Source organism: Arachis hypogaea, chromosome 19, assembly GCF_003086295.3.
Source record: "Arachis hypogaea cultivar Tifrunner chromosome 19, arahy.Tifrunner.gnm2.J5K5, whole genome shotgun sequence".
NCBI lineage: Eukaryota > Viridiplantae > Streptophyta > Magnoliopsida > Fabales > Fabaceae > Arachis > Arachis hypogaea.
The window spans coordinates 42998308-43006087 of NC_092054.1; positions in this window are offsets into that span (position 1 = coordinate 42998308).

The following is a 7780-nucleotide window of genomic DNA, read 5'->3' on the forward strand; positions in this document are numbered from 1 at the left end:
ACATATATAAAGGTTGGAGTCTTGAAGTATTATACTATTATTCATGTGAACTTAATTGTTATATATTTTAGTATTTGTCCACAATAGAGTAAGAAATGTCTCATTTAGTGATGAGAGGTAGAGAGAGATGAGAGGTAGAGAGAGAATTAGAGAGAGTGTGTGGGAGGGAAACACCGGGAGGGGTAGAACGATAGGTCAGATCAAGGATCCTAGAATTTGGAACCGAGAAGAGTATAGACGCTTAGAGAACGAGTCTTTTTCAATTTTCGTGGATAATCTCCCTGAAGACATATCGAAGAGGGAATTATTCCATCTTTTTGGCTAGACTGGACGTATAAATGACATATACTTATCAAGAAAACAGAAGAATGGCAGCTTATACATCTTTGCGTTCATTCGGTACACTACGAAAGGCGGAGCCTTGAAGGCCATAACAGACATGAATCGACTGAAGTTGAGAGGTAAAATTGTTTTCGTGGGGGAAGCTAAATACAGGAGAGTGTCGGATACGAGGGACACAAACAAAGTACAGCAAAGGGAATACATTCGAACTACTACGGCTTGGCAGAGACCACCGGAAAGAGAAGCGAGTCAGAAAACTTCAATTGTCTCTACTAAAGAATTGGCGAAAGAGAAAATAGTTCAGGATTCACATGGAAATGGGTGGACGAAGAAGGTCGAGGTGGCGGTGGCAAAAGAAAATTTAGAATAGTTGCAGAAAAGCCTTGTCGGTGGATCGACAAAGGCTATTGACTTTAGGTCATTAAAGGATTCGGTTGCAAAGAATTTCCCACAAGTTATTCAAGTGCGTGAAATGGGAGCATATAAAGCTCTGTTGACCTTTGACAATCTATTGAATGCGGAAGAGACTTACACTTTCAAAATGAATAGCCTTCTACAATTGTTTCATAGTGTATGGAGGTGGGACGAGTCGGAGAAAAGTGAAACTCGAAGAGTGTGGTTGGAGTGTTTCGGGGTTCCGCTACATGCGTGGTCTGTGGACACCTTCAAATTATTAGGAAGCCAATGGAGTAACGTGGTGAAGTGCGATAAAGAGACGGAATCGTGCAGCTCCTTTAGCGTCGGCCGAGTTCAAGTTGATACTTGTCTGATGGATATGATCAATGAATGGGTCCATATCACGATAGGTACTAGTGGTTTTGATGTCCTAATAAAAGAGGTGGGCTGTGAAACATATGGAGAGGAATGTAAGTTGGAAACGGTGCGAGAAGCTGCGGTTAGATATGAACAACATAAGATGTCAACTGAAAAGGGCAGTGATGATATAGCCATTCGGTTGAAAAGGATGACAAATCCAACAAACTGTACAGATCAAGCTGCGGAGGTGGTAATGGAGGGATGGTGGAATGAGGTTGAAGACGAGGATAGATTGGTAAATTCAGAAATAATTTTGAATGAGTGGAGTTATGAATATTTAAGGCACAAAAAAATGGAATTGGTAACTTATAATCCCCATAATGATGCTATTCATGGATTAGCGGATTTAGTGGGATGTCAGGAGAGCAATGAGGCTGAGTCTGAACGAACTGTGTCGTGGGAATATTCTTTTACTACTAATGGGCGGGTTAAGGACAATACAAAATGCAAAATGGGTGGCCCAAATTGTAAGCCCACTGAAGACAAAAAAGAAAGCAAATTTGGTTTGGCTCATGAAGGCCCAAGCTACAAGGATTCCATGCATCCTGGGGACATGGGCGCGGCACTCCCTGGTGGGCCGGGTGGAGCGCGTTCGGGTCGGGCTGGGAGACGGATCTAGCTACGTGACGCGCCTGCTGCTGCTGCTGCCTTCGAGCGCCCCGACCTAGCAGGAGGCTTGCGTGGTGCGATGCGCAGCCTGGGAGACGACGACTCCACGTGGCGACATCCAGATCCTTGCACGGGAGTAGACCGCCATGAGGAAGCCGGGGTTGGACTTTCACCCGAGCTGGGTGCTCCTCAGTTGGAGGATGAAGGAGAACCAATCCTGAGTGAAGGACAACGGCCTGAAGGAAGTGGGGAAGGAAGGCTAACGAGACCGGTTCTTCAGCTGGAAGACCATGTACAGGTCTCGGTTGGTGTGCTAGGCTTAACCAATGATAATGGGGCTGGGGAGAGTAGAAGCGAAAAAGCTGCAATGGTGAAAGGGGTTGGCAGAAGGAACGATATGGATGGAGGTGCTGAACAGGCACGACAAAACCACGGGGTTGAATACACGTATAACGACAGACACAATGTTGGCGAGGATGCTAGAAGAGTTGGTCGAATTTATAAACACGGTACTAATGTAGGTGGAGGAGTTGAAGCGACTCGGGGAGGAAGAACACAGATTCATAACAACGGTGAAGAGTACGGTGATGATGAGGCCAGTGAGGGAGACAGCGCACAGCCAAACAATGATGTTGCAAGTAATATTGAGCATTCACAACTAGAAGAGCAATTGATAGAGAACAGAAGGACTTGGGAACTAGCAAAGGAGTCCGGAGCAGAGCTATATGATGAAGAAGACGACATCATGACAATTCTCCAACAGCGGAATGAAGAAATTGCTCAAAAGAGAAGATTGGCTAAGCAGAAGGCAAAAGCAAGACGAAGCAGACCCAAAACCCAAAAAAAGGTGTGCAATAATTTTCTAAAATGATCTTTAGTTCATGGAATGTTAGGGGGTTAAGGAGTGATGAAAAACTGAGGATGGTAAAAGACCTAAAGAAAAAGTGTAGATTGAACATGCTAGGCTTAGTAGAGACTAAGAGGCAGTTGGTGTCTAGATTTGATGTTTCAAAAATTTGGAGGCATGGTTGTGCGGGTTGGGATTATGTTGAGTCTGTTGGTGCTTCTGGTGGGCTGCTACTAATATGGGATGAGGAGTTTTTTTAAAATTAGGAATTCTTATAAAGGAGAACGATGGTTATGTGTTGAAGGGGTTATACTGAAGAATAATTACAACTGTGCTTTTATTTTGGTTTATGGTGCGCATGATAGAAATGAGAAGCTTGTTATGTGGGAAGAGTTGAGCTACATAGCTGGCTTATGTCACAGACACATAATTGGGTGAACCTTTTTAGATTGTGACTCAGCTTTGCTAAAGTCCCCAATTAGAGGTGTCCAGGGTTCTTAAGCACACTCTTTTTTTACTTTGGACCTTGACTTTAACCGCTCAGTCTCAAGTTTTCACTTGACACCTACACGCCACAAGCACATGGTTAGGGACAGCTTGGTTTAGCCGCTTAGACCAGGATTTTATTCCTGTAGGCCCTCCTATCCACTGATGCTCAAAGCCGTGGGATCCTCTTTATTTGCCCTTGCCTTTTGGTTTTAAGGGTTATTGGCTTTTTCTGCTTGCTTTTTCTCTTTCTTTCTATTTTTTTTTCGCCCTTTTTTTTCTGCAAGCTTTGTTCTTTGCTGCTTTTTCTTGCTTCAAGAATCATTTTTATGATTTTTCAAATTATCAAATAACATGTTTCCTAGTCATCATTCTTTCAAGAGCCAACATATTTAACATTCTTAAACAACAACTTCAAAAGACATATGCACTGGTCAAGCATACATTCAGAAAACAAGAAGCATTGTCACCACATCAATATCATTAAACTAAGTTTAAGGATAAATTCAAAACTCATGTACTTCTTGTTCTTTTGAATTAAAACATTTTTCATTTAAGAGAGGTGATGGATTTATAGGACATTCATAACTTTAAGACAAAGTTACTAACTACTAATGATCATGTAATGAAGACACAAACATAGATAAGCACTTAACATAGAGAAAATGAAAAAACAGAAGAAATAAGAACAAGGAATGAATCCACCTTAGTGATGGTGGCGTTTCCTTCTTGAGGAACCAATGATGTCCTTGAGCTCTTCTATGTCTCTTCCTTGTCTTTGTTGCTCCTCCCTCATTGCTTTTTGATCTTCTCTAATTTCATGAAGGATGATGGAGTGCTCTTGATGTTCCACCCTTAATTGTCCCATGTTGGAACTTAATTCTTCTAGGGAGGTGTTGAATTGCTCCCAATAGTTTTGTGGAGGAAAATGCATATGAGGCATCTCCGGGATCTCATGGTGATGAGCTTCCTGCGCTTCTTGAGCTCCATGAATGGGCTCTCTTACTTGCTCCATCTTTTTCTTAGTGATGGGCTTCTCTTCCTCAATGTGAATGTCTCCTTCTATGGAAGCTCCAGCTGAGTAACATAGATGGCAGATAAGATGAGGAAAAGCTAGCCTTGCCCCAGGAGAGGGCTTCTCGGCTATTTTGTAGAGTTCAAGGGAGATGACTTCATGAACCTCTACTTCTTCTCCAATCATGATGCTATGGATCATGATGGCCCGATCCACAGTAACTTCAGATCGGTTGCTAGTGGGGATGATGGAGCGTTGGATGAACTCCAACCATCCTCTAGCCACAGGCTTGAGGTCCAATCTTCTTAGTTGAACCGGCTTGCCTTTGGAGTCAATCTTCCATTGAGCTCCTTCCACACATATGTCCATGAGGACTTGGTCCAACCTTTGATTAAAGTTGACCCTTCTAGTGTAGGGGCGTTCATCTCCTTGCATCATAGGCAAGTTAAACGCCAACCTCACATTTTCTGGACTAAAATCCAAGTATTTTCCCCGAACCATTGTAACATAGTTCTTTGGATCCGGGTTCTTACTTTGATCATGGTTCTTGGTGATCCATGCATTGGCATAGAACTCTTGAACCATTAGGATGCCGACTTGTTGGATGGGATTTGTTATAACTTCCCAACCTCTTCTTTGAATTTCATGTCGGATCTCCGGATACTCATTTCTTTTGAGTTTGAAAGGGACCTCGGGGATCACCTTCTTCTTGGCCACAACATCATAGAAGTGGTCTTGATGAGCTTTGGAGATGAATCTTTCCATCTCCCATGACTCGGAGGTGGAAGTTTTTGTCTTCCCTTTCCCTTTTCTAGAGGATTCTCCGGTCTTGGGTGCCATCAATGGTAATGGAAAAACAAAAAGCTTATGTTTTTACCACACCAAACTTAGAATATTGCTCGCCCTCGAGCAAGAGAAGAAAGAATAGTATGAAGAAGAAGAAGAAGAAAATATGGAGAAGAGGGGGGAGGTGTGTTTCGGCCAAGAAGAGAAGAGAGGGTTGTGTTGTATGAAAATGAGGAAGAATGGAAGGCTTTATATAGGGAAGGGAGGGGGGTTAAGGTTCGGCCATATGGGTGGGTTTGGGTGGGAAATTGATTTGAATTTTGAAGGTAGGTGGAGTTTATTGGGTAGGTTTATGGGGAAGAGTGGGTGGATGTGAGTGGTGAAGGGTTAATAAGGAAGAGAGATGGAGGTGATAGGTGAAGGGTTTTAGGGAAGAAAAATAATATTTTTGAAAACATTTTTTTTTTCGAAAACAAGTGAGAAAATTTTGAAATATTTTTGAAAAATTTTTGAAAAGAAAACAAAAATAAAATTACCTAATCTGAGCAACAAGATGAACCGTCAGTTGTCCAAACTCGAACAATCCCCGGCAACGGCGCCAAAAACTTGGTGCACGAAATTGTGATCTCCAGGCTCGAACAAATCCTGGTAATGGCTCCAAAGCTTGGTGCTCTGATCTTAATTCATAATTGTCACAACTTCGATACAACTAACCAGCAAGTGCACTGGGTCGTCCAAGTAATACCTTACGTGAGTAAGGGTCGAATCCCACGGAGATTGTTGGTATGAAGCAAGCTATGGTCACCTTGTAAATCTCAGTCAGGCAGATATAAAGTGATAATGGTGTTTTCGAATATTATATAATAAGATAGGGATAGAGGTACTTATGTAAATCATTGGTAGGAATTTCAGATAAGAGAATGGAGATACTTTTCGTTCCTCTGAACCTCTGCTTTCCTGCTATCTTCATCCAATCAGTCTTACTCCTTTCCATGGCTGGCTTTATGCAAGGGCATCACCGTTGTCAGTGGCTACATCCCCTCCTCTCAGTGAATAATATGCTCACGCACCCTGTCACGGCACGGCTATTCATCTGTCGGTTCCCGATCATGCTGGAATAGGATTCACCCTCCTTTTGCGTCTGTCACTAATGCCCAGCACTCGCGAGTTTGAAGCTCGTCACAGTCATTCAATCATTGAATCCTACTCAGAATACCACAGACAAGGTTTAGACCTTCCGGATTCTCTTGAATGCCGCCATCATTCTAGCTTACGCCACGAAGATTCTGGTTAGGAGATCTAAGAGATACTCATTCTAGCTTAATTCATGTAGAACAGAAGTGTTTGTCAGGCACGCGTTCATAAGGGAGAAGGATGATGAGCGTCACACATAATCATCACCTTCATCACGTTCTTGGGTGCGAATGGATATCTTAGAAGCGAAATAAGAAGAATTGAATAGAAAACAGTAGTACTTTGCATTAATCTTTGAGGAACAGCAGAGCTCCACACCTTAATCTATGGAGTGTAGAAACTCTACCGTTGAAAATACATAAGTGAAGGTCCAGGCATGGCCGAGATGGCCAGCCCCCTAAAACGTGATCAATAGTCTCCTAAGATGAACAATGGATTAAAACTGAGACCAAAGATGCCTAATACAATAGTAAAAGGTCCTATTTATAATAAACTAGCTACTAGGGTTTACATGAGTAAGTATTTGATGTATAAATCCACTTCCGGGGTCCACTTGGTGTGTGTTTGGGCTGAGCTTAAGTGTTGCACGTGCAGAGGCCATTTGTGGAGTTGAACGCCAGTTTTTGTGCCAGTTTGGGCGTTCAACTCTGGTTTTGGATCCTTTTCTAGCGCTGGACGCCAGATTTGGGTAGAAAGCTGGCGTTGAACGCCAGTTTACGTCGTCAATTCTTGGCCAAAGTATGGACTATTATATATTGCTGGAAAGCCCTGGATGTCTACTTTCCAACGCAATTAGAAGCGCGCCATTTCGAGTTCTGTAGCTCCAGAGAATCCACTTTGAGTGCAGAGAGGTCAGAGTCCAACAGCATCAGCAGTCCTTCTTCAACCTCTGAATCAGATTTTTGCTCAAGTCCCTCAATTTCAGCCAGAAAATACCTGAAATCACAGAAAAAAACACAAACTCATAGTAAAGTCCAGAAATGTGAATTTAACATAAAAACCAATGAAAACATCCCTAAAAGTAACTAGATCCTACTAAAAACATACTAAAAACAATGTCAAAAAGCGTATAAATTATCCGCTCATCACAACACCAAACTTAAATTGTTGCTTGTCCCCAAGCAACTGAAAATCAAAATAGGATAAAAAGAATAGAATATACTATAAATTCCAAACTATCAATGAAACATAGCTCCAATCATATGAGCGGGACTTATAGCTTTTTGCCTCTTGAATAGTTTTGGCATCTCACTTTATCCATTGAGGTTCAGAATGATTGGCATCTATAGGAACTTCAGATTTCGAATAGTGTTATTGATTCTCCTAGTTCAGTATGATGATTCTTGAACACAGCTTCTTTATGAGTCTTGGCCGTGGCCCTAAGCACTTTGTTTTCCAGTATTACCACTGGATACATAAATGCCACAGACACATAATTGGGTGAACCTTTTCAGATTGTGACTCAGCTTTGCTAAAGTCCCCAATTAGAGGTGTCCAGGGTTCTTAAGCACACTCTTTTTTTTTTTTTTTTGCTTTGGACCTTGACTTTAACCGCTCAGTCTCAAGTTTTCACTTGACACCTACACGCCACAAGCACATGGTTAGGGACAACTTGGTTTAGCCGCTTAGACCAGGATTTTATTCCTTTAGGCCCTCCTATCCACTGATGCTCAAAGCCTTGGGAT